Source organism: Gopherus evgoodei, chromosome 4 (genome assembly GCF_007399415.2).
Source record: "Gopherus evgoodei ecotype Sinaloan lineage chromosome 4, rGopEvg1_v1.p, whole genome shotgun sequence".
Lineage (NCBI taxonomy): Eukaryota > Metazoa > Chordata > Testudines > Testudinidae > Gopherus > Gopherus evgoodei.
In genome coordinates, this window is record NC_044325.1 from 21156338 (window position 1) to 21184248 (window position 27911).

Consider the following 27911-nt stretch of genomic DNA (forward strand, 5'->3'; position numbering starts at 1 on the left):
CTTACCCATGGCCAAGGCTCCTAGGTCCACAGTAATATAAATCACAAACATTAATACAGTTGTAAAAGAAAGATAAAACAAGCATGCCAGCCCTAATATATGCATTACCGTAGCAGCTGCAATTATTACTGCATCACCTCTGCTTTTGTATTAGTAGGTGGGACCCCATTGCAACCACAGAAGACTGTGTGTGCACTTGACAGCTGTAAAACTGCTTCCTACCCTTGAAAGAGGGAGGGAATATATACCTGAGCCTCCAAATCATCTGTGTATGCGCATGCATTGATGATGACGATACACACATAATTCTATTCTAGTATGTGCTGCAGGAAATTGTGTATGCGATAGAACCTTGCTAATTTGCACTTCCCACCCCATAATTTGCAGACAAAACCCCAATGGCCTCTCCTCACTGCTTAGCAAAGATTTAATAAGAGAGAGTTGCATTGAGGTCTACTGGTATTAAGACTTTAATTATTATTATAGAGAGCATTTTTATATATTATTCATTTTAAAAACTGTCCTGCAGAAGATTGGCTAGCAGGCCATGGAATACCCTTTAAAATGATGTAATGACCCTAGCTTTACATTTGTGATATGAATTTTGATTTTTCAAAAAGCAAATTTTGGGTAATTAAAATATTTAGGTTAAAATTGTGGCTTTGGACAAGCCCTGTGTAAGGGCCAGCACATTGTTGCATGGCGCCAGAAGCAACCCCGAAACTGGGCTATGACAGAGTCACAGTCTATCCCCTCATTCCCCTCTATTCCAGGTTGGTTGGCCTACCTGAACTAGCCCATCTCTGGAAGAAATATGTGCCCAGGTGCATCAGTGCAACTTGGAACAATGTGCGGGTGGAGCCAAGACTCTGTCTTCTCCTCACCCCCATCTCCACATCTTCAGTGCAGGATGAGGAATAGCAGCTCTGCCCCCATCACCACCATGATGCATGTAATTGGCCCAAGAGTATAAAGAGGAGCTTACTCCTCCATAATACAAGTTATTTACTTGTTCCCATAATAATAACTAGGGGCTACCAAATGAAACTAATAGGCAGCAGGTTTAAAACAAATAAAAGGAAGTTCTTCACACAGCGCACGGTCAACCTGTGGAACTGCTTGCCTGAGGAGGCTGTGAGGGCTAGGACTGTAACAGGGTTTAAAAGAGAACTAGATAAATTCATGGAGGTTAAGTCCAGTAATGGCTGTTAGCCAGGATGGATGTCCCTAGCCTCTGTTCGTCAGAGAGTGGATGGCAGGAGAGAGATCACTTGATCATTACCTGTTAGGCTCACTCCCTCTGGGGCACCTGGTATTGGCCACTGTCTTCAGACAGGATACTGGGCTGTATGGACCTTTGGTCTGATCCATTATGGCCAATCTTATGTTCTTATGCTCTCTGCAAGGAAGCATTAGACATGCGATGGTCTGGCCCAAATTGAGTAAGCTGCAATGTCAACATTAAATTCCACCCACATAGAAGAAGTCTGGAGAATCCGAAAAGACTCTATCATTAAGGTAGAGCAACACCTGGAAAAGAAGGATGCAAGAAATAAGAGGCAGTATGGATGCTGCTACTCAAAGATCTCAAACTAAATGAAAACTTGTGCTGGAAAAGGCAGGAGGCAAAACACAGCTATTTGTAGTCTGCTGATACTTTAGGGACAAAATTAGGGAAGCAAAAAGGAAAATAAGTTCCTGCTCATCAAGGTAATAAGGGAGGCATCATACACAAATTGAACACCAGATATACAAATCAAACAGACTGCAGATGTCATTCATCCTAGGAAATTAAGGAAATCAGCTATTGGATTTACTGAGCCACTTACATTTATTTGTGGCATGAGGCATGAGAAGAAGGAAGGAAATATAGTTCTGATTTTTACGTCATGAAAGAAGAGTGGTCCTGGGAATTTCCATGCCATGCCTGAGATGTTCAGTGTTGACTAAGAGATTTGAACACCCAAGTCCCAAGGCATTTCATGAGAATTGGCCATCGTCTAGGAAGCTTTGAAAAGTTCAGCACCTAATTTCAATTTCTACCCTTTGTGAAATAATGTGACACTGGTATGAGAAACAAATCTGTAAACATACACATCCTGATCCAACTCCTATTGAGTTCGGTGCTAGGTCAAGCAGTTGAAGGAAAATAGACATACAGACTAGCTTGGGAACTTTCCAAAAAAACGTTGTGTCAAAAATGTCGATTCATCAAAACAAACTTTTGGGCACTCTCGCTGAATCTCTCATTGGAAAAATTTTGAAAAAAAGTTTTGAAATTGTCAAAAACATCTCATTCCAACTTTTTAGACACCAAAAGTTTCTTTTGGGGATTCTAAATGACCTTTTGTTCTAAATTTTCACGGATTTCTACTAAAAAGGCTGAAAAATTTAAAAAGGTAAGAATCAAAATGAAATGTTTTGAAATTAGCAAAGTAGGAGTCTTGGAGCTGCCCCTGCAGCACCAGGTTTTCCCTAGATGCTAAGTGCTACTGTGAGAATTAGTCATTTTCCTATTTCCATATATTGGGAGTGAAGGACTCCCTAACCTTTCTTGCAGAGCCTTCCTGCGCCATGCAGAGAAAGGCACCATTTAGACATTTACTTTGGCACCATCTTTTATATGATTGCATATTTTGAGACCCATTTTAATGCAAAAGAAAATGATTTGTATTGCAAATAGAGTAAAAGAACTGTCTTCCCAACATTAAAGATTCCACAGTTTGTTTTAACAGATAGAGGAATAAGTTGAACTTTTTTTCTTGTTTAAAAAAATACTCCACCAACCTGACATCCACAAAAGCTGCCACTGCGGAGCCAGATTTAAACACTGCATAATCTTTCCCGGAGACTTTTTCAAACAAAGATGTTGTGGTTTTATTTGGTTTCTGTTTAACTCTCCTGAGAGGCCTTTTCTTTAAATCCAGACATGAAAAATACATTCTAAATCAAGCCACAGAGATTTCAGAAAAGGGGGATGCAATGAGACAGCATTTCATTTGCAAGTCTTTTACTTTTTAACAGTGTCCGTTCAACAAACAGTATTGCAAATTCTGCTCCCTACAGGAGACTAGTTCTTTAAAATATCTCTATGTCTTTCCAGAAATAACAGATTAAAGCAAACAGGGAGAATGTGAGAGATCGATTCAACCAGAAAAGCCAAGAAATAGATGTGTGGATATGGCAAAAAAAAGAAGAGACCAGAACCCAACAGGTGGTCTAATTACTGTCATGGGAAGATTACTGCTAACTCAGAATAAAGAATAGAAGATAAGAAATGACTAGAAAACATGTAAACTTTAAGATTATTTTGTTCAAAGTCTAAGAAGGGGAAGGCAAATTTGATAGAAAGCACTAGGATTTTGTTGCATTTTCTGACAGCTTTTCCATGATAAATATATCCAAGACTCTTTTAAACCAAATATTTGTACCTGGGGTTTCTGTTTCAGATGTGCAGCTCTGGGATATCTCTCTGCTCCCACTGAGTGCAAAGTAGATTGTTTCTAGGCTTACGAAGCTACACTCTGTGGGATTAAATAATAAACCGAATGAAGGAGCTAAAATAACCACATTCCTACTATTTCAAAGGGATCTCAGGATTCAGAAACACCCTGGATCAATGAAAACACATTTTTGCCATCATATATTTATCAATGTGAGTAGGAAATATACACATACGGCAGTGCATTCTATTTAAGGTTGCCCTCAAAGAGTATCCAAAAAGTCTATGGTACTAAACTGGCTTCTGCTTTCATTACCATAGAGTATCTAAGCACCTCATAATTGCTAATTTAGGAATCCTCCCAACACTCCTGTGAGGTAAGCAATACTATTACAGCCATTTTACAGATGGGTAATTGAGGCACAGATATTGAGTGACTCACCAAAAGTCACACAAAAAGTCTGTGGCAGGACAGGGAATTGAAACCAGGTCTCCCTAATTCTAGGCTAGTTCTGTAACCACTGGAACATCTTTCCCCTCCTACAGTATCTATATGAAAGCATCATCTTGTACAGAGTATAGCAACACATTTGCTTAACCGTGTAAGTTATATGACAGAGCATAATGCCTCTGCATAGGCTGCTGCTGTAACATTCCTTGTGCTTTTGGTCACAATTTAAGCTGTCGAGTTTGATCAGGAAAGTCTGGGTCCTGGCAATCCCAATTCATTGACCCACCTGACCTCATCCACCACGTTGTATTTGATACCATGTCAAAGAAAAATTAAATATTCTGTTACAGTTAGGTCAAACACGTTTCCACTGTATGCAAGCCATCATTTTCCAACGGCCCCTTCAATTCCTTTTCCTTACGCCCTAACCAAGGCATGCTGAGGAAGACACCTCTCCTTATATTTATTAAAGTATTTAATCATGGTAATTAAATTCCCACCCCACCACCCATGGCTTCAATTCAAGAATAGGAGAAACTGGACTGGCAGTTGTAATACCACAGGGGCATGAAGCATGAGGTACTTGCCCCAGGCCAGGCACATGCTTCACAGCGGTGTTCAGAGCTTGAGACGCTGAGAGGATAAAACCAGCTCTTGAATGTCTTGTTGTCACTTAATGGCATGTAGCATTGTTTGCTCAGTCTCTTTATGACTGGGCATGTGCCACATGCTTTGCATACCCCTTGTGTGTGCCCCTGCTGGCATTTGCCATGTTCCACAGATGGATCAGCAGTGGTAAACATACAAACATGCATATGTGGAACACAGGTGTTTAATTCTGCATTTGCTAGCCAGGAGCAGACATACTCTTCCTCTAAAACAGAGAGTGCTCAGGGCAAAGCCATTTAATCTTACTGCCTATCTCTGACTTTGAATCATTATCAGGCCATATATACACAACATGCTCAAAGAACAACTCTGACCATTTTAGTTGTAGAGCTTAATGAGATCCAAAAAATGTAATCTAATATATAGACTTCTGAACCCCCACATCCTTCTTATGTTTAAACAAATAAACTCGTATAAAAAATTCTTTGTTCAAATCCCTTGTGTGTACAAAAATTAAAGGCTCCTCCAGGTTGGCAGAAGGCCTGTGTAATTTGTCTCTTGTAGCGAAAACTATTGCAATTAGCAAATTTAGGCTATAGGATAGAGCCAGCAAAAATGAAACACTGCTTTTTGCTGCCAACATTTGCATCACCCTGCTGAGCTCATGTTATCAAATACCTAAAAGGAGAACCAGTCAATTGGAATGCATCAATTCTGCATTTTACTTCCAGAAAGGCTACCATGAGCTCTGCCCTGCATCGTTTTTATGACTCTTATGTGTTTTAGTCTGATTGCAATGAAACCACATTGGAATTATGATGAGATGGGGGACGTCTATGGCCCTGAAACTGCAGTGCACTTTCTGCACCGTATATGATCAATAGCCAGTAATTCTTGGCAATGGAATGAAACATTGCTGAAAAGAAAGATCTAAATTCAGGCACTAGATTCTCTCCTGAACTAAAATCTGCTTGCTGCCTACAGGAGTTAATGGCGAGGAGATTGTCAGGGAGCTGGTTAGGACTCCCTGATTCTGAAGATACAGCTGCTCTGGACCTGGTATAACTTAAAGCAGCTGTGTCTTCAAATTCACAGAGCTTTATGCAAGTTTGCATGGTTTTTAAGGGACCAAATGCCAGATGAGAATCAGCAAAGTAGAATTATGCTTTGCCCTGCCCCTGTCCACCCCCGATATGCTCCTTCCCTTCCCCAAAACAGCTATGCCAGGGTGGAATGGGATGAGATGTCTGTTAAAGGAATTGCTTTATTGGCTTTACCACAGCTGAGAACTGCCCTCACCAGGGTAATTGTTATCGGGTTTCTTATAGCCAGTTGCCAGACCCATTGTGCCACCTGATCAGAACAAAGAAGTCCGATCACAGAAGAGAACCTGGCCCTAGATTTGTCTCTTCCTCTCCCTCCAGCAAATGTTTTGTCGTCATATTTTCATGTTAAGGTAGCATCATACACTAAGGGCCTGGGTTCTGCTTGCATTGACTTCAACAGGATCAGGATCAAACTGTAACAGAGGAATTCTGACCTCAGTGACCCTGGAGCAATCCAAACAAAACCAGACATGCCCATGCAAAGCCACTGACAGCAGAGCCTCTGTGCATAACTAAGGACAGAATCTGGCCTGTGCTTTTCTGTAGAACACTAGGAAGAGGAGCAGTAAGATATAATTCTATAATCTCCGCTATGAACAGCTAAATGCAGCCTTCAGGGGAAACATGGCTCTTGATGACTTTAAATATGGCCTTCGGTCACGAGTTTAGCATTTAGCCAAAGCCACCCAGTGAAAGAGGAAATCAGTCTTCGTGTTTTTAAAAAGCATCGGTAGCTGACCGCACCGTCATACTGACAAAACCTCTGGCTGCTTCGAGCTCCATACTATGTCATTCTAGAACTACTACAGATGCATTGCACCAGCTTATCTGGTACCTTAAAGCTTGTGGATTTATGTCCTACAAAGTCTATTTATAAAACCTACAATAGTTTGAGCACCGTTTCTTCACAATAAATTTTGCTTTCAACATCCCAGGATTTTCTTTCTGCTGATTTGTCACATCCTGAGCCACTTCAGAGGAATGGAACCCTGTCACATGTGCCCAGGAAGTAGAAGGATAATAAATACACAGCGTTTGACTAAAGATATTCATAATGTGACACAGCTTCTCTGTAAAGATATTCACGCTTTGTACTATGATTGCACATGAGTGGATGATGGGCTTCAGTGGAGCTGGATAGTATATTGGAGTTTGCCTGATCACTGAGGATTTAAATGGAAAGGCTCTGTACAATGGGAACAAAGTCAAATGGTGTAAAACAGAGTTAGGCAAGTTAGCCATGGGTACTAACAGCTCTTGGTGCTTCATTTTGCAACCTCTATTCATGCATATAATATTTACTTGTATGAGAAGTCCCAAAAACTTCAAAGGGGCTTCTAATCTGTGTTAGCTTTATTTATTTATGGGCAGCAGAAATGGGCTTTTAGACCTTAATATTGAAACAGCCATTCTAAACATGCACTATAGTATTTGTTTCTGGTTCTTTTAATTGTTAGGAATATTTGCAGTTACACTGTCACCTTGGAAAGCGAGTGTGTGGAGAAGGGGAGGTAAGGATGCAAGGTGTAGAGTATGTGGAAGACAGTGTATTCTAGTGGTGGTAGCAAAGAACTGGGAGACAGAAATGGGGGAATTTCAGTGGAAATTAGGAGTCTAGATACCTTTGTGGAACTCAGCCCAAATCACTATGAGCCAGATTCTAATGTCTCTGCTCACATTGCATAGAGATTTATTCCACAAATAGTTCAACTAAAGGCAATGGTGCTGCTTGTGGAGTCACGTAACAGTTGGAACACTGGTTTAAATTAAATTGTTTACACAGAACAGGTGATTCACCCCATGTACAAGTGAGAAGGATTCAGGGACATTTTATCAGAGGACGTTGTAGACAGAAACGCCCAACACTCACTGCAGGAGTGTCAACAGCCTCTACAAAGCTTGGTTTTGCATCCAAATATCTGCATGTGAATAACTTGTTTCCCAGATCCCGTCAGCTCCCTTTAATTTTTGATTGCCAGAGCTACAGCCATTAGTGCAAGATTTTTAAACAAGAAGCAACACAGCAAAATGATCAGCCTCTGAGACCACGGTGCTGTTATGCAAAGTCTCCCCACGCTTCCCCAAAGAGCTGAACAAGAAAGGAACCTCCACCAGCAATTTGGGATGGAAACTTGACAGCAAACAGGATTGCTTAGGACATATCAGACACCATGTATTTGTCATTCTGTTTGCATCGTTTTTCTTTTTAATTCTGCTCCATAAAACATGTTTACAGTAACTCTTCCTTCATGGCTCTTTTATCTAGTGCTGATGCAGAGGGATTTGAATGGAAGTATCTGGGATCAGGGGCAGGGAGGAGAAACAGAGCTGTGCAAGCCACAAGGGAGGCATGGGGGGGGGAGGACAGAGACCAAGTTCTAAAATAGCACACCACCAGAAAGCACAGGGCAGTGCTTGCATTCAAACCATTTAACCAGGGGAACTCCAGGCTTTGTTATCTACTATGGTTACCCCAGAGCAGAGGTCATGCAGGTCTTGGCCAGGGGTGGGCAGGAAGTGCCTTTAATACTTAATTCTGACTTCATTTCAGTTTACTTCTGCATACGTAGCTTAAAATAATTCATTTTAAAGCTACAAACCATCAGCCAATTTCTTGTCATGCATGGGCTCTTCTCCAGATCCCAGCACTCTGCAGCAGCCACAGGGTCTTTCCTCTATTCCTTGCCTCTGTCTAGTCACCTGAGCTCTTCTCTCTCAACACCCTCTTTCCCCCCTTTGTTCCTGGCCTTCAGATAAACAGTGGCAGATTTTCAACCCAGCAGCCTCACAAAGCTTCAGCAGTTCTGTTTTCTTTCGCTTTTTAAGTCGTTTCAGTCATTGCCACTGCTGATGCTGCCTCAGACTAGCCCACATTAGTATTTCGTTATTAAACTGCAGCTCACATTCACAGCCCTGTCTATAGTGCTGTGCTGATGAGCACTATAGGAATGGCTACACATAATAAATTATATCAATCTCGGGTCTCTCCCAGCTTCCCCACCCAGTAGGTATTCAGTGCACGGCAAATGTAGAACAACTTCTTCGCTTCCAAGCAGCCTAAAAATATCCCCAGGGTGGGTGACTGCCACAAGGTAGGGAAATGTTTGCAGGTACTGGAGGAGGCAGCCTAATGTATCTGAGCAGCTATCTGCTTGCATCACAGTCCTTTTCTCAATAAAAATGAAATCAAAGCAACAACTATAATTTGTCTTCCGTGTTCCTCCTCATTGCAGGGCTCCAGAAGTCAAGAGTGTCTGGAGTCACTTGGTGTTTGCTCTTTATGACAGAAATGCACCATGCAGTTTTTAATTGGGGAATGCATCATATCCAACATTCACCTATCATCTGGCAAAGTTCAGTCGCAGCACTCATTCAGAATCCTAGCCTGGAAAGAACTGACTGCAGATGCCTTTTGAATTTCCGCCCATCCCACTTCATTAATAGTTGCCCTCCATATGGTCTTTCTGACCCTCCTCTGTGATACAGCTCGAGCTAATGCCTTTGACCACTGCTGCCACTGTCTGTTCATCAGAGACTATGGATACTTTCAGCTGGTGAAAATTAGGGCCATTTTCTTTGCTACTCAATTTCAGCATTGATATCTGTGTCAGTTTGGAAAGGGAAGCTTAGGAGAGAATGGGCTTCGGTACAAAACTCTGCAGTTTCTGTTTGCTGGGATTGATGCAAATCTTTTTTTGGTTTTGGTTCAGAAGTGGTTTAGTCAAACCCTGGATCCAAAATTCTCATCCAGACCTGCACTTCATCTTTCTTTACTGAATAAAATGTCACTTCCTGGTCCAGATACAAACTTGCTATCTCCACAATAGGCAAAATAAAAAACCTGGAATCAGGGCATTTCCAAGCCTGAGATGTCAAAATCAGGATCTATCTAAACATCTCCAAACAGGGTGCTGGAACTAGGAGGTGGTGGGATACACCAACATAGACAGGGTTAACAGTTTGGTTCAATGGCTTTTAGCACCACCACTAAATAAATTGTTCCAACGTCACTGTCTCCAAAGTTAGGAGTGTGTAGAGTCAGTGTTCAGATCTGTCTCATTACAAAGATGGTTTCAAGCTGCAAACTCAGACTGAATCACAGACCTGGATCCAGAACTCAGATCCAAGTCCTGAAGGCCAATGTTGCTCCCATTGAATCAAAGACAAAATTTCTATTAACTTCCATGGGAGCAGAAACAGACCATGGTTCAGGCCAATCTTTAGTCCTCACCTCCTGAATTACAAACAAATCCAAAATCACAAAACAAAGCATAGCTGAAGCCATCACATTTTGCCAGGTCTTGTAATTGTTGGAATATCACCAGCTCGACTCACTCAAAACTAGACCCACACTAGCTAGAAATTTGACTCAGGCTGACCAAAGCTTTTTACTTAAATCTTGTCCTAAATTCACTCGAAATACGGCACAGATCTGCTTGAAATTCAGGTTTCAGGTTTTCCCAACTCTAGTGCTATAAATATGGGGAGAATTTTGCAGCCTCATCATAGTGGGTGATTGCCAGATAGGGTGATACAAAATACTTGTATCACCCTATCTGGCAATCATTGTCTGTACAGTGTGTCTGCATTCTTTGTAGGAAGAAAATGTCACATTGCAGAGGGGCTTAGTCCCCAGGGTACATAATAGAAAGAATCCCATCTTTAGAGTCTGCTGCTCTTGGAATGCTGGACTGAGCCTCCAGGGGACCTATCCTATGGACAACACCAACGGCTCTAGGGTCCTCTTGCCACCATTTTCAGCAACCATAGAGTCTAGGGTGGGAACAGAATAGACTGGAAACTCCTGCAAAAGCCAGTAGGGAGGTTTCTGATGCAGTGATCTATACAGGCTGTTTGCCAGGCCAATTATGAGCCAGGGCTGCTCAATCCCTCAGTGCGAGTGGACAGCCAGACTCCGAGACAAAGAGACTAGACCTGGTTTTGCTTTTTCAGGCTTTAAGCTTGGATCTGATAGAGAAGCAGAACAGCTCAAGGAGTCTCTGATTTACTTTCCCTCCCCTCAAAGGGAGACACTGAACTGCTGAGGGATCTAGCATGTGGTCAGACTGCTCCAACCCTGCAGAGGCCAGTGGCCTGAGAGGCACAGATTTGACCTGCCTAACTCAGGTGAAAATACTGTGAAAGCCAGCCAACATCTGTAGCCCTGCTACATTCATCTCCAGACTCATCCTACACTTCCCATATGCCTGGAATGAGGCCCAGGAGTGAGACTGGGGTTGTGATACATTTGTGAATAGTGGGAGGCAGGGAAATTGTTATATTGTTGAAGTTTTAGTATCTTAGTTAATCTTAACTCTTTCCTCCCTAGAGCCTCTGTCTCCTCACCCCCATATAGTCCTCATTGTTACATTATTAATTTGGGGTGTTTTATTTCATGTGTTGGAGTTTGTATTAAAGGATTTTGTTGTTTGTGTAATGGGTCATACTCTTCATTAAGAACAGTAGTATTACTTATTTTCCCAAGGGACAGCACTCCTAGTGTCCCAGACATAGGGGGTGGGTGGGAGAAGGAGAGGAGAACGGGTGGAGGCACAAGGCGTCGCAACAAAGAACCAAGCCCAACAGGACACAACACCCTGTGAGATGAGGGGAGAAGCCACACCACGTAACACAGACACCAGGGAGGAAATTTGAGCCTCATCTAGGGGGAGAGGCTACATAGAGTTTCTAGGAAGGTATGATGAAGTCTACACAGGCCTTTGGTAATTAATTGACCAATATATTCATTCTCATTCAGAACAAAAATTCTCCTCAGCTTCCATTTACTCCTTCTGTAATTCCTACTGTGTCCTATTATAATGCATGAACACTTAACTCTCCTATGCTACGTTAACTGGTATCTACCTTATATTTATGATGAGAATATTCATCTTTCAATAATGGTTGTAGTAAGATGAGGCCCTGAGACATAAACATTGGTATCAGAGGCCCGGTATGAGGCCTGGGGCCTGAACTAAAGTAATGGTCAAGACTTTGATAACATAAAGCAAAGTTAAGCTGTGAGCCAGAGGCAGGCCCTGCTCACAGAAGCTGGCAAGGAAAGGGCTAATGTTGCAAGAAGATACATACCTAAAAGGTACTGAACACTAGAGATCAGAACATTCACATACTTGCACATTCCACACAGATAACAAGGAACAGGCTGACCCATCCCAATGACAGGGCCAAAAGGGTAATATGATGGATAGAGTTGTTTTGTTCTAACCAACATGTACGAGGTGAGAGGTGGCATCTTGCTACGTAGAGGGGTTGTACCTTACTACGTAGAGGGGTTGTACCTTGCTACGTAGAGGGGTTGCACCTCAATACGTCAGGAGTGATGTGTAACTTGTTTGTACCTGTGTATAAGAATGCATCCCTGGGGCGATGTCTTTGTCCAGCCTAGGGGGCAGTGGAAAGTCCCACTACTGACTGAGCCGAGTCCATTGACCATGGGCACATACTTGTAGTATGCCCTGAATTAGACTAAGAAATCTACAGGGAACTATTATTGTGTCCAATACGGCAATAAACCTGGCTGAAGTGCCTTCTTACCTTACTAGACTCTGTGATCATTGGGGGTTCTCTTCGGGTCTGCTGTGGCAGCAATCTTCAAAGAGCTGGGACAGCACACAGAGGGAACACACACACGCAGTCGAGTGATACCAACATTGGAAAGAGCAGAGCACCACATCGGTAGCATCTGACAATACACCTCTGACAACAATGGTCAGCATTTTCAAAAGCAGCGACTAATTTGAGGTGCTTCAATTTTTTGGGTCCCCAGCCCCTCAGCTTTGGATCTGTTTTTGAGAGGCACCAAGCACTCATGGCTCCCATAGACTTCTAATTGACCAAACTCTCCAGAGACTGAAGATAGGTTTTAGACAGTGAAAACTGCTGACTTGCAAAGGAATATTTGTCACCCAGTGCCTATGAGACTCGATGCTTACACCAGCAGGTTTCTACTACCAGCATACTAACTCTAGTCAAAAAAACAGCTTGGGTAGCTGGTTTTGGTGAAATAACACTGTCAAAAGCCTTCTCTTAAAGTGGACATGGCAATCGGCCTGGTTCAATACTTACTTTATTATTTGCTCATCATGACAAATGATAATCAGATTACTATGGGTCGATTTTCTTGAGAGGTCACACCAGGGTATGTGACATGGCATGACAAGGCAGGCCCAGCATGTTCCTTTTATATTAGGGATGTTTTCTATTGTAACTTTATCGAAGGAATTTTACATTCATAATTACAATACAGTTACTGTACAAAATACAGACCATGGCATATGGCCACAGAGCAATATACCATTTCTGCAAAGTGAAGACTTAAAGTAATACATTCAACACAAAGAAGGAATCACAAACATCTCAAAGAGTCCAATTTCTTCCTTTGTCAAGGCTTTTGGTGGAATGATGAGATATTTCTAGCAGGCACCTATGTGACATTTCTCAGGATTAAAGCGGATTAGCATCTCCACCATAAAGTGTCATCCAGCACGTTCATGTAGGAAGGCCTGAGACACATCGTATGACATGCTGTAAATTATAAGGCTTTCAGTGTTATACTTTAAAAAGGCAAAATGCTGAGATAAATGTTACTTCAAATGTGAGATACTTTTTCCTGGATTATAAAAAAAAATTAAAAATGTATCCTGAGGATTCCTTTGTAAATTAGCAAGCCCCCTCTGATACACCCGCTGCTTCCCTACAGCAACACAAAGAATATGGTAACATTCATTAGAGTGCTACACAAGGGAAAAGTCTAATTGCTGGATTTACATTTTGTAGGCAACACGTATTTATACTAATAATTCTATTTTGTGCTGCTTTACTAGTCAGAGAAGAAAAGAGCATATTCTATTCTCCTTCAGGCCTCAAGCAGTAAGTTGGCTCTAACAGATCCTGGAGAGATGGGCTTTCATATAATTGGCATCTACCCCCACAACGCTCTTGATGTTCAAGCTTATTTCCAGTAGTGCACAAGGAGGACATGTGATACCCTAAGGATTTTCAACCTTTAATATTTCTTCTGTCTTAGGGACCATCTACTCATCTCATCATTACTGCAAAGCTAGCCCCTTTGCTGATTGAAGTGGGACTGGAAAAGCTCAGCGCTCTAGCCTGCAAATTTGCATCTCCAAGCTTTATTACCAGTGATGGTCCTCACCAGGCCACAGTTCCTAAAGTGAAATGCTCTGTCCTCTGATTGTGGAGCAAGATTTTTAAAAACCCTTTGGAATTTGCACAGCACTTATCATTTGCAACATGAGAAGCAAAACGGTATTGACATAATATGAATAATAGAATGATCTGTGGCCATTTTAATATTGCTATTAATCAACCTATATATTTTGTTTTTATGTTGCAACAACATCAAAAGATTTGAAGAGCCATTGAAGTATACATTTCTAGGGTCATCGAAGAATACTTTCTAGTATTAATATTTTAAGACCCTGATGAAACCAGGAAGAGCTAAAACCTTGGCAAACTTATTTTTTCTTCAAATAAGCCTTTGTTGAAACACTTTCAGACCAGGAAAAAAGTTCAGATTTTGATTCAAGCTTTGGTCCTTATTTAATCAGGACTAAGGAAAGTTCAGAAAGTTCAGGCATCCACTCATTTAACACTTCACTCCCCCTATTTAATGTTTCTTTCTCCTTTATATTACGGCATATTGTTAAAAGGAAAACAAACACGTTTAGGTGCAGTGTTAAACATTTGATGGTGTAATGAGATATGTCATGGTGCACGTATAACCTCACCATTGGTGGAGATAGGAAACCACCTTAAAATCTATTCCATTTTACTCTGATATTGCAGCCCTTAAAGCCCTAATTCAACAAAACATAGAAATGCATGCGTAAATTTAAGCAGGAGTAATCCCCTTAAAGTCAATGGCACTGTTCTTGTGCTTAATCTTAAGCAGGTGCTTAAGTGATTTGCCTGGATCAGAGTCCAAGGTAACTATGCAACAAGAACATATTTCAGTCTGTCCTTGTTTCAGCACAAACCTAAAGTTCCTTTGACTTTAATGGGACTTAACCATGCGCTTAAAATCAAGCATGTGTGTAAGTACTGTGCTGAATAAGGATGATTTACTGAATCGGGGCCTAAAACAGGGGTGGGCAAACTTTTTGGCCCAAGGGCCACACTGGAGTTGCAAAACTGTATGGAGGGCCGGGTAGGGAAGGCTGTGCCTCCCCAAACAGCCTGGCCCCCGCCCTCTATCTGACCCCGCCCACTTCCCGCACCCTGACTGCCCCCCTCAGAACCGCCAACTCATCCAATCCCCCTGCTCCTTGTCCCCTGACCGCTCCCTCCCTACCCCAATCACCACTTCAGGACCCCACCCCCTATCCAACCCCCCCCTGCTCCCTGTCCTCTGACTGCCCCTCCAATCCCTATCCACACCCCACCCTCTGACAGGTCCCCGGGGACACCACTCCTATCCAACCCCCCTGTTCCCCATCTCCTGACTCCTATCCACACCCCTGCCCCCAACAGGCCTCCCGGGACCCCACACCTATCCAACCCCCCCATTCTTCATCCCCTGACCACCACCCCCCGAGAACCTCCACCCCATCCAACCGCCCCCTGCTCCCTGTCCCCTGACTGCCCCCCTGGAACCCCTCACCCCCGGCCCCCTACCATGCTGCTCAGAGCAGCGTGTCTGGCAGCTACGCCACCCAGCCAGAGCCAGCCACACTCCCCACACAGCCGCGTGGCTGTGGGGGAGGGGGAACAGTAGGGGAGGGGCTAGTGGCTAGTCTCCCCAGTCAGGAGCTCAAGGGCCAGGCAGGATGGTCCTGTGGGCCGGATGTGGCCCACGGGTCATAGTTTGCCCACTTCTGGTCTAAAACATAAGCTCCACAACTGTCCATCCTCTTGTTTCACTTCCAACTGTTCTTTGCAATTGCAATGAACATATGTTAGCCTCAAACACAGCAACAAATTGATGAAAGGGTATATAGCACCATTTAATCTGTGAGAGTTTCATACAGCCTTCAGAAAAAAAGCAAGATTATGTTAGTAAATCAGCACCTTATCATTCTTGGCTAGTGTGGGTACATTTTTATTTAAAAAAGAAGGCAGAGGTGTCATAAACAGATAACTAAGGGTTAATGTCTCTTTCACCTGAATCACCTGACCAGAGGACCAATCAGGAAACAGGATTTTTTCAACTCTGGGTGGAGGGAGGGTTGTGTCTGTGTTCTTTGTTTTTCTGCCTGTATGCTCTCTCTCAGCTATGAGGGGATTTCTATTTCCTGCTCTCTAATCTTCTGTTTCCAAGTTGTGAGTACAGAGATCATGTATTTACATGTCTATAGTTGCTGGAGTGCTTTGAATTGTATTCTTTTTGAATAAGGCTATTTATTCAATATTCTTTTAAGCAATTGACCCTGTATTTGTCACCTTAATACAGAGAGACCATTTGTATGTATTTTTCTTTCTTTTTTTTATATAAAGCTTTCTTTTTGAGACCTGTTGGAGTTTTTTTTACTGGGAAACTTCAGGGAAATTGAGTCTGTACTCACCAGGGAATTGGTGGGAGGAAGAAGTCAGAGGGAGATCTGTGTGTGTTAGATTTACTAGTCTGATTTTGCATTCCCTCTGGGTGAAGAGGAAAGTGCTTTTGTTTCCAGGATTGAAATTACAGAGGGTGGACTCCCTCTGTTTAGATTCACAGAGCTTGTGTCTGTGTATCTCTCCAGGAGCACCTGGAGGGGGGAAGGGAAAAGATTTATTTCCCTTTGTTGTGAGACTCAAGGGTTTGGGTCCTGGGGTCTCCAGGGAAGGGTTTCGGGGGGACCAGAGTGCCCCAAAACACTCTAATTTTTTGGGTGGTGGCAGCAAGTACCAGGTCCAAGCTGGTAACTAAGCTTGGAGGTTTTCATTCTAACCCCCATATTTTGGACGCTAAGGTCCAAATCTGGGACTAGAGTTATGACATGGTGTTCAGTGGTGAGATAGAATCCAGAAGCCAGTAGGAATATTATATTTTTCTTTTCTCTTCTAGGGGCTTTTGAGCAGAGAGGAACAGTTTGGTTTTAAAAGGGAACCAGAGAGAATTTTTTTTTCTGCTCTCTCTGGCAAGTTTCTGGCTTGCATATTAAGCAAGGAACCATTAAGCTGTGACAAAGGGTCTTTTGTCACACAATAGCACTCCCATTAGGAGGCAAATACCAGCACTATATACATGCAAATAAAGTGGTTTTTCTGGTTTACTTAACATTGAAAAGATTAGCTAAAGGAAAAAAAGGGAAAAGGCACTGTTGCTAGGCAGACCCCAGGAGGCAACAGAGCCTGCAGTTCAGAAGATAAACACCGGAGGGCACCCCAACACAAGAAAACAGGAACCATGCCTTCCAATACAAAAATGGAGGCCGAAGAACAAATCAAAGAAGCTGAACACAGGCGACAACTGGAAAAAAGACAAAAAGAGGTGGAGCTGAAAGAAAAGGAAGAAAGCATCAAACTGGCAGCCTACAAAAGAGAACAGGCAGCCAAAGAGGCAGCCCACAAAAGGAAACTAGAAGAAGAAGAGGTGGCCCACAGAAGGAAACAAGAAGAAGAAGAGGCAGCCCACAAAAGACAGATAGAACTCCAGAGGGAAGCCCACCAACAGGCCATGGAATTAGAAAAGGCTAAGCAACAGACTCCAGCCAATCCTAACAACCCTTCGCCAATTATGATTCCACAGCACAGGAAATTTCCCACCTACAAGGCAGGTGATGACATCAAGGCCTTCTTGGAAAATTTTGAAAGAGCCTGTCTTGGGTACGGCATCCCTGAAGACCAGTACATGGCTGAATTGAGGCCACAGCTCAGTGAACCTTTAGCAGAGGTGGCAGCTGAAATGCCTAAGCAGCAAATGAATGACTATAAACTTTTTCAAACCAAGGCCAGATACAAAATGGGGATAACCCCGGATCATGCCCGTCGGCGTTTCAGAACCCAAAAGTGGAAACCAGATGTGTCATTTCCCAAACACGCCTACTACATTGGGAAAAATTATGAGGCCTGGATATCAGGACACAATGTTAAAACCTTGGAAGAACTGCACCTCCTCATACAAATGGAGCAGTTCTTGGATGGTGTTCCTGAGGACATCACACGGTACATACAAGATGGAAAACCCAAAAATCTCGCTGAGGCGGGGGAGATTGGAGCCAGATGGATGGAAGTGGCAGAAAGCAAGAAAGCTATGGTCAAGGGGAACGAATACCCCAGGGGGCACACCGACCATAAACCCTACAACCGAGGACAGCCAAAGACCCCACATACAACCCAAGTAAAGCCACAGACACCCTATTCTTCCACCTCACCAGTCTCCCGTAACTCACCTCGGCCCACTGACCCATCAGATGGAAGATGCTTTAAGTGTAATGAACTGGGACATATCAAGGCCAACTGTCCCAAGAAAACCATGCGAGTGCAATTCATTGCACCACCATCACACCAAAGATCCCCAGGCCCGGATGCCTCTCAAATACCCTTGGAGCGAAGGGAAAATTTGAGAGTGGGTGGAAAGAAGGTTACTGCGTGGAGAGACACGGGGGCACAAGTGTCAGCTATCCACCAATCCTTCGTAGACCCCAAATTCATCAACCCAAAGGCCCAAGTGACAATTCACCCCTTCATGTCGCAAGCTGTAGACTTGCCTACAGCTGAACTGCCTGTCCAGTACAAAGGCTGGTCAGGAATGTGAACTTTTGCAGTCTATGACAATTATCGTATCCCCATGCTACTGGGGGAAGACTTGGCCAACCAGGTGAAGCGGGCCAAGAGAGTGGGAATGGTTACACGTAGCCAAACTAGGCAAGCTTCCAGACCTATTCCTGTTCCTGAGCCGTCCACAGAGGCCCCGTCTGTGTTACCAGAGACCCAGACAGAGGTAGTGGACCCGGATTCCATGCCTACCACTGAAACAGCCACAGCTCCTCCAGTCCAAGGCCCGGAACTGGAACAGCAACCAGCACCAGCAATTGCAACCACAGCTTCAAACTCAACGCCAGAGGGCGCCAGCGAGCCAGAACTGGCAGAAGCAAAAGACAGCCATACCCAAAAGGCTCAGCCAGAGCCTGAAATACCCTCAGGTGCACCAGCGGAGAGCGGTTCACCAGCAACGGAAACCACCCCATCATCTACATTGCTTCCAGAGGGACCAAGCTCAAGTCCACAGTCTGAGGAAGAACTGGTAACCCCAGCCTCAAGGGAACAGTTCCAGACTGAGCAGGAAGCAGATGACAGCCTTCAGAAAGCTTGGGCGGCGGCACGGAGCACCCCACCGCCTCTCAGCTCTTCTAATCGATCCCGGTTTGTTATAGACCAAGGACTTTTATACAAGGAAATTCTTTCTTGTGGACACCGGGAAGAATGGCAGCCGCAAAAACAGTTGGTGGTTCCAACTAAGTACCGGGGGAAGCTCTTAAGCTTAGCCCATGATCATCCCAGTGGCCATGCTGGGGTGAACAGAACCAAGGACCGGTTGGGGAAGTCCTTCCACTGGGAGGGGATGGGCAAGGATGTTGCCAAGTATGTTCGGTCTTGTGAGGTGTGCCAACGAGTGGGAAAACCCCAAGACCAGGTCAAGGCCCCTCTCCAGCCACTCCCCATAATTGAGGTCCCATTTCAGCGAGTCGCTGTGGATATTCTGGGGCCTTTCCCAAAAAAGAAGCCCACAGGAAAGCAGTACGTACTGACTTTAGGAGGTCCCTGTGCAAAAATGTAGATGTGTGCAAATGCCACATTGTGCAATTAGTGTGCAATCACACAACTGCATGTGCATATTTTTTGTGCTTCCAAGAGGGGTCTGAAAATAAGACCAGGCACATGTTTGCCATTGCAGAAAGTCAGGGCCGGCTCTAGGTTTTTTGCTGCCCCAAGCAAAAAAAGTTTTGGCTGCCCCACACCCCAGCCCTGGGCTCTCACACCCCCCAACCCCCGGCTGCCCCTGCCCTGGGCTTTCTCTTCCCTCTCCCCATCCACACCTCCTGCCACCCCAATCCTGGGCTCCCCCCCACTAGTGCTGACTCCGCCCGCTCCCCCCTCACCTCCAGCCAGTCCGTCACTGGCAGGGTCAGGGTAAGCAGCGGGGCTCCCAAGGCCACGCCTCAGCCCAGAGTCCCTCCAGACAGGGCTCCCGCCTCCAGGACCGGCCGGGACCTCGGAGGGCAGAGCCAGGGGACCACTCCAGCAGGGGGCTGAGGCCAGGGCAGGGTAGCCCCAGCAGGGGGCTGAGGAGCCAGGGCAGGGTAGCCCCAGAGGAAGTGGAGCCCCGGAGAGCGGGATGCAGACCTCTCATGGCAGCACCCTACCCTCTATGGCCCCGCTGCTGCTGCTTCTGGCCACCCTTCTGCAGTTCCTGGGTGGCTCGGGCCGCTTTGCCCAATCTCAGCTGCGGCGCTGGGGGGCGGCTGTCCTGCAGCACCTGCAGGAGGCTCCATGTGACCCGTGGGGCAGCCCACAGCCCAAGTGTCCCCCGCTCGGAGCCTGCCCGGCCCAGCCACAAGGTGCAGCACTGCTCCCCCGCGGCGCAAACTGCAGCAGCCTCAGGGTGCCCCCCACGCACGACGCGCTGCTGCTGCTGTAAGGGCTGGCTCTAGGCTTTTGCCACCGGAAGCAAAAAAAAAAAAAAAAAGGGGGGCCGGAATGCCACCCCTGAAAATGTGCTGCCCCAAGCATGTGCCCCTCTGCTGGTGGCTAGAGCCGGCCCTGCAGAAAGCATTGGAAACAAGACATTGCTAAACTAAAGCCTCAACCGCTATCAGTGGCTGTGTGACACTCTCATTAGGTAGGAGATAGGAAGACTGTGCAGCAAGTAATGACTGGGTGCGTGGCTCCAAAAATACCATTCAGACAGAAGAAGAAAATCCCTCATTAGTGTATAATAGGAAATATGCTGAGACTTAAAAAAAAGCTAAATATAACTCGATTTTCTCCAAGTATCTTATCTGGTGTTTTACTTCTTAAAGCAATTTCTCTGGTATCTGGTAGAGAGAGAAAGAGAGCACAAAAGATCAAGCCTTCCTTCTTGCTGCTACTGGATTCATGTATGATAATAGCATCCTATCCAGTGCTGCATTCTTCATACCACACAGCACACACACACACACGTTGCCTATCAGATGTAATGACACTCCATAAAACAACTTAAACTAGAAACAGCCAGAGTGCCTTGGATTTTTTTGCTTGTACAACTTGGCCAAGCTGGTACAGTTTTTTATATCCCTCCTTGAGTTCCGCTCAGATAGTTCTATGTAGGCTTAATTATTTCCTCATTTGGAAAGTAACTTGTTTCTCAGAGAAACTCTGATGTTAATTATCGCAGTCTGTAATTGATCTGGGGTTATTTATAGAGAAACCAATTGGAGGGTGGGGGAAAATGTATCAGTTCCATCTTAAACTTTTCAAAGGAAGTGTTTTTTACTAAGCTAACATTATCATAGAAGAAACCTGTCTAAAACAGGAGAACAATTAGCATAAAGTAGGCACATGAGATTCACCACAGCCCAACAGACCACTGCTCCATTACAGTTTGGCAACCTGAATATGGCAGTGGTCAGTACCTGGTGCTTCAGAGAACTCCCAGTAGGTAGGTATAGAATGCCATGCACAGTGGGAAAGTGTGATGGCGTGTTCACCCCACACCACCTCAGAAAGGGCTAAGATGTCTCAAAAGGGGCTAATTAACCTGATCGGCTGCATCTAGCAGGAGACTTAGGCTTGACTCACAAGCACTAATTGAAAATGGAGCCCATCCGGGCAGTAGGAGGCAGGGACTTGTAGAAAGCCAGGAAGTGAGAATGGAAGGTGCTGCAGTGTGGAGGTCTGCAGTCACTCTTTGGGCCTAGTGAGGGGAGAAAACCAGGTGGCGGGGAACAGAAGCTCTGGGATCCTGAAGGAAGGGGTTTACCAAGAGGAGTGGTCGAAAGGAAGCCTGCAGAGGGCAGAGTAGGAAGAAGCCCAGGGAAATGGGAGCAAGGGGTGAGACAGAGCAGACCTTGGCTGCTGAATGTAGGTTCCCTGAGCTGGAACTCAGAGTAGCAGGTGGGTCTGGTTCCCCTATCAGCCACTGGGGAGGTGTCACAGTCATGAACTGGAAGATTGCCTGGAATGGCATACAGAGAGCTGATCTGCTGAGACTTTGATGCCCCAAAAGGGGAAAACCCTACAGTGACCTGGCCAGAGGGCCAAGCCATGAAGGGGAAACCACTGCAACTCCTAGACAGCAAGAGAGGCTACAGCATGAGCAACCACAGGAGGGGCTACCGACTAGATGAGAGTTAATCCCCATATATAGCCACAAGGAGGTGTCACAGTGAACCCCATGACAGAAGAGAGAAGTAAAATTCCTTCTTGGAAACCCCTCCCCTCCACACACACACACACACAGAGTGAAATTCCCCTGAGTACAAATAAGACTTACACAAAAGCCTATGCACCACTTAATTCCCGCTTCAACTCTTACGCTAGGGTTTCAGCAGTACATAGGGCTTGATGCTCTCATCTGCATGGGGCTGACTTTTACCCTGAAGCACAAGAGCTGATTGCCTTTATCTAAGCACCTGTAGTTACAAATGCTGGACCTGTTCCCAGATTTGCCACTGACTTTAGTAGGACTAGGACCAAGTCCATTTCTATTATCTTTATGTGACATTACAGGGTTCTTTAATTTATCCGATCAACATTCATCACATTTCAAAATTTAAAAGAAATTGTTTGTCAATGTCAAAGACAGAAAGAAAAAATGTTGTGAAAACTTTTTAAATGTTTTTCACAGCACTGACTGTCATCCCTTGCCATGTTGTAAACTCGGCAAGGCAAGGACTTGTCATTTTTATTTACCTATAGAGAGCCCTGAACACCTAGCCAGTATAAATATTACAATAATAAATAAGAGTAACAGTAGGCTTGCTCTCCAACTGTTACTTTTTGGTGTTCTGTTCAGAGGAAAACAAACAATCCTTGTTATTAATATGTTGCTCTTAAATAGGCCCTGAGCTGTTTTTATAATTTTTAATTATATGACTTTGCTCGTCAGCTTGCTGTTAAATGAAAATCATTTCCTTCGACATTTAAAATCTGCCTATGTGGTGCTTGATCCTGTGGGGTGCTATGGTGTTTTTTTCCTCTCTCTCTGTATATATGTGTGTGTTTGTGCACTGTATGAAGGCACGTTACTTTGGCTGAGATGGCACCTGATATTGTGTGGTTTGGCATACGGTTATGATGGGGAAATTATTCTAGTTCTTCTCTGGAACCATTGTTCCTGGGTTACTCTGAGCCATTTCTGAGGTGCCTGTCAATTACACATTTAAATGTCAAAAACTTAAGACAAAGTATACAAAAAAGGCTATTTCTCTCTCCATTGCACACATTTAATGAGTGTGTGTGTCAATTTCTGTGGTGGGGGGGTGTTTATATATAAAATATTATTGTCACTGATTTGGGAGCATGCAGTATACACTAGTTACTCTATCTCTCACCTCAGATAAGATTCCATTCTATGATCAGTTCTACAACAAATGATCTTTGTTTAAACACACACAGCATTTTTATGTTTAACATTTTTAATTGTTTGATATTTCAGATTTTATCTGTTAACCTCATGTATACTTATGATCAATGATATTGTGGATTCAGCAGATATTTATTAAAAATAATGAAAAAATGCAAATGAACAAAAGTATTTACATAAATATCTTCAACCACCATGCATCATTTCCTTTGTCCTAATGAATACAGCCACATGTCAGGTCTCCTGTATATTAAATGACCAAACACGCATTTAAATCAAGTAGCTACTCCATGCAGTCATTGCTGTCCCCCAAGTCATTAGACATGGTATGCTGAAAGAAGTGACTTTGTGCACATTCAGCTTTTTCAATGAAATATCTGTGATTTAATGACCAAATTCAAGCCACACATACGTCTGAACTCTGCAAAACTTGCAACCTGACTGCCATCCAGCCAGGTACACCCCTTACAAAGCAGTCGATAAAGCTGTCATTCATTCATTCCATTACCAGGGCTCTGGTGCAGAACAAATCTAAAAACTTTCACCAAGGTTTGCACTCTGGAAATTCGAACTGATTCAAGTATGAGAGTCAGTGAAACTGCTGAAAACACACAGAAACATTTCCTCTGAGACAGGCTTTCCTAATGAGAGCAAACGTTCCCTCTCTGAAGGAGGAGGCGGCGAATGTGTGTTATGGACAGAGCTCTATCTATTACACTGCTGTGATCCCCATTACCATAGGATCTGAGTGCTTCACGATCTGTACTGTATTTATCCTCACAAATCTCCTATGAGGTAGGGGAGTGCTATTATCCCCACTTTACAGATGGGTACTGAAAGACTGAGGGTATAGTCTACAACAAGCAGGATCCCGCAGCAGTGACTCTCAGAGTCCAAGTCTACAGACCTGGGCTCGCAGGTCTTGCACTACATTGTTAAAAATAGCTGTGTAGACATTTGGGCTCAGGCTCTAGCTCGGATTCTGAAGCCTAGGGAGTAGGGTGGGCTATTTTTGGTCTACAGACCCAGGCTCTGAGACTCACTGTCACAGGATCCTCCTTGCTGTGTAGATGGACCCTGAGTGATTGCAAGGAGCTGATACTGAAATATCAAAAGAGATTGAGGGTTTTTCTACATGGGAAAATTAATCCAAATTAACTAAGGAGTGTGAATTTGAAGTAGCTTAATTAAACTGCTGTGTAAACATTTTCATTCAGAATTACGGTGGCCTTAGTTTAGTTTAGTTTAATTCACTTTGGATTAATTCTGAATAACAGCACCCATACAGGGATTTTATGGGGTTTAACTATTCCACTTCAAATTCACCCATTTAATTAATTCAGGTTAATTTTCCTAGATGTTCCTGTGTAGACAAGGGAAGGAGAGGAAGAGACGGAAGTAAATGTGGATCTGCCAGCAAAAATCATATGCTCGTTTAATGGGCTGGATAGGAAGCGTTTTAAAAAAAGAGAAGGCCAATTCAGAAATTTCTCTTCTCTGTCACTCCCCTTCTATCTGCTCCCCTTCTCTAGTTTCACTCTGAATGGAAGGGCTTTATTTTCTGAAGTGAGTTTGCTTCCTGGGACACCACACCCCTCTTGAGAAGTATTCCAGTCTCTAACGTCCCATCACCTTCAACAGGAGCTTAGGGTTCTCAGCACCATGCAAAATCAGCCTCTAGCTTGGTGTTTCATATTTGTCAGCTCCCACACTATAGTTCTGACACAATCAACAAGTGAATAATTTAACCTCATCAGTTCTTATGGATTGACTCATTTCACATGAACATTCAAATTATTCAGTCAGTGAAATCTCTTTAACATAGTATCAACTTTCAATTTTATATTCTTAAAGATGAAATCTTAAGTCTGGAAATCAGAACACACAAAGATTTGTTTTGAATACAGATTTTGACGTATTAAAGTTAATACCATAATAATGAAAACCCACCAAGAAGAGAGTCTGGAAAAGCAACGAGTTACTCTGTTCCTACATAGACTCGCGATGGCAAAATCTGCAAGGACTCAGGAGGTTCAAGTCATTTAGAAGAACCCAACCCTTCTAAAATGTAACAGAACATTGTCAAAAATCATCTGAACAAACTGAATCTGTGTAAGTGGACTAAAAGCTCACAAGAACAAGACTTCTTCTGATATTTCCAGTATTTTGTGTCCAGAGCACACTTTCCTGTGGTTTTTTGGTCATTTTGCTTTCAGTCACATCCAGAATTAGGAAAAATAGAAGTGTACAGGAATGGAAACGGGAAAAATTATGACCAAGATTCTGCAAAGACACTAATGCTTAGTTCTATGCCCTGCAAAATATCTACAACTAGTCAAAAAACATAAGTGAGGGCGGGGGGAAGAAATTGCAAAAATTTTGCCAACACTTTTTTCAATGTTTCTTTCATCAAACATCATGGCTGCAAAATTTAAATTTTTTGATGAAAAAATCAAATTTTTGAAAATTTTGACCCAGTTCTAATGGGGATACTAATGAAAACCTGAAACGATTATGTTAGTAGAGGAAAATATCTCAAACATGAAAACTGTAGGTGAAATACTGGCTCCACTGAAGGCAGCCGCAAAATGCTCAATGTCTTTAATGGGCCAGGATTAAAAAATATAGATATCTATATCCCTAAAAGTATTATTAATCTCAAACTGTAGAGGCAAACATAAAAAACATGATTGCTGTTTTGCAGCTAATGTAGATATGAACCCAGCCTCCTTATTTCAAAAGAAAGTGCTGCAAAATCTGACACTTCAGTGGCTTCCTAAAGAGGACTCTCGGGCCTCCTGAAAAAGAATTAGTGTCACATTACACACAGATTTTCCAGGCTTAAAACTCTCCAGAAGAAGGTATAAAACACCAGTTCCTGTCATTATCCCGACCTTTGCTGTTTTTTATCCTCACAATGAGCATTTGCAGTATTATGATAAATATCATTTACATTTTATTTGCATATTCATTAGCAAAGTCACTCTTTGCTTGTGTCACTCTATCATCAAATAGACTTGCATCCCCATTTGTCTGTGTATCTCATAACACATTAATTGCTCTAACCTGCTATCAGGATGGAGTATTAAGGTTAATTAATAAATGAATACTTTGTTGTTATCAGAGGCCATGATTACCACTCTCCAGTTAATTGTGAATAAGGAACAATCCATCTTATGTTGGCACAGAATCTTTCATACATAATGGGACAGATTCTGTGCTCCTGGGAGGCACAGACTCGGTCCAGGAGAGGAAGAGCAAACGTAGCTTTTATGCTTCTTTTGTACTCTCTACACAGCCCTAGAAGCTGTTTTAATTTATGGCAGCCTCCAGGGCTGCCTATAGCCCAGTATACCCCTTAGCAGTCAATGCTAAACTATACCCACACACACACACCCTGTGCTTTCCTACACTGGGAAGCCTCCTACCCTGGGGGATAGGCTGTCCCACTTATTAAATTCTTATGCAGCTTCTGTGCTAAGTGAATTTTCCCCTAAGCTACTTGTGGTGCCTTTATGGCTGCCGTGTGCCACTGGAGTAGCAATGCCTGTCATATAATGCACTGAGGGGCTGATCCAAACCCCATTTAAGTCAGTAGAAAGACTGCCTTTACCTTTAATAGCTTAGATCCTAAGGGCAAGTTACTGTACTCCCTCGTTTTGACTATTCAGAGGCTGGCAGGAATACAGCCTTTGAAGGCTGCCCTCCAATAATATTCCTCTCCTGAACTGGAAGTGAGATCCTGGTTAAACTGGTGACAGATACATTCAGACCACATCTACCAATTTGTGAATACACACAAGATGCTGCCCAGCTCTCTCTTTGGGGCAGTCCTCTGGATCCATACTGATAGCATGCAATGTGAAAGGAGATATTATTCTTTCCTCTCCATTATTTGGTGTGGCTGTCAACTTAAACATCTGAAAAATTGACTTGCTCAGAGTCATACAGCAAGTCATTGGCAAAGTTGAAAAGGCTACCCAAGAAACATGACTCCTAATCCCATCCTCTGTACACAATAACGAGGAAGTCTGATGTGGGAAAACAATTTATGGTGAAGTTTCAATTGCCTTTTGGGAAAAGGAAAGGACCTCTGGCTTTGCCTGCTGGATGATGAAGTTCAGTATGTGGCTCAGTGCTGCTGCTCTGAACTGTGATTCAGTTGCTTGTAGTAGTTGGAGGGAGAAAGTCCCAGTTTAACCATAAAATTAGCAACAGTGACAAGCAAAATAAAGGGCAAATAGTGTATGGTAGTAAACAAATCTAAAAACCTTATGTTTGTTTTCCCTCGGTTTGCTGTGGCGAGGGAATGCCTCTTTCACAGGATTTCTGTCTTTGTTAGTAGAAGCATTATTCATTTTTTATTGTGACAAATGTTTCAAAAATCAATTTACTCTCCAGGAGGGACCTTCAATCACCATAAAACTAAATGTAAGGAACGTTTCTCCAAAATGCAAAGGTATATTTCCTTAACCTGTCAAAAGTCTGTATTATATGTAGGCATTTGGCTGAAGTAGAAAATGTTTTGGGTTGGTTTAGCGATGGGCCCAAACTACAGCACTTCATCCAATATCTGAATTTTTAAATTTAAGGAGTTCAGATCTGGGGTTTGGCCTTTAACACTCTGCCCAAATCTGGCATGGCCTACATCTCAGACTTTGGCTCATATCATCTCCTACATCACACTTCACCTCACCTCAGATCTCATCTCACATCCCACCCCACCTCGTCCTACCTCAAACCTCATCTCACATCGTCCCACCTCAGACCTCA

At 43.5% G+C, this 27911-nt stretch overlaps 1 long non-coding RNA gene across 1 annotated transcript in view; it reads right to left on the reverse strand.

Moving 5' to 3' along the window:
• Positions 1-1329: 1329 nt before the first annotated feature.
• Positions 1330-27911, reverse strand: part of LOC115649742 — a 33605-nt gene continuing 7023 nt past the window's right edge. The window contains exons 3-4 of the long non-coding RNA XR_003999899.1: positions 3432-3524; positions 1330-1530 (exon numbers count right to left, since the gene is read on the reverse strand). This is a non-coding gene — a long non-coding RNA (uncharacterized LOC115649742). The remainder of the gene's footprint in view (positions 1531-3431; positions 3525-27911) is intronic.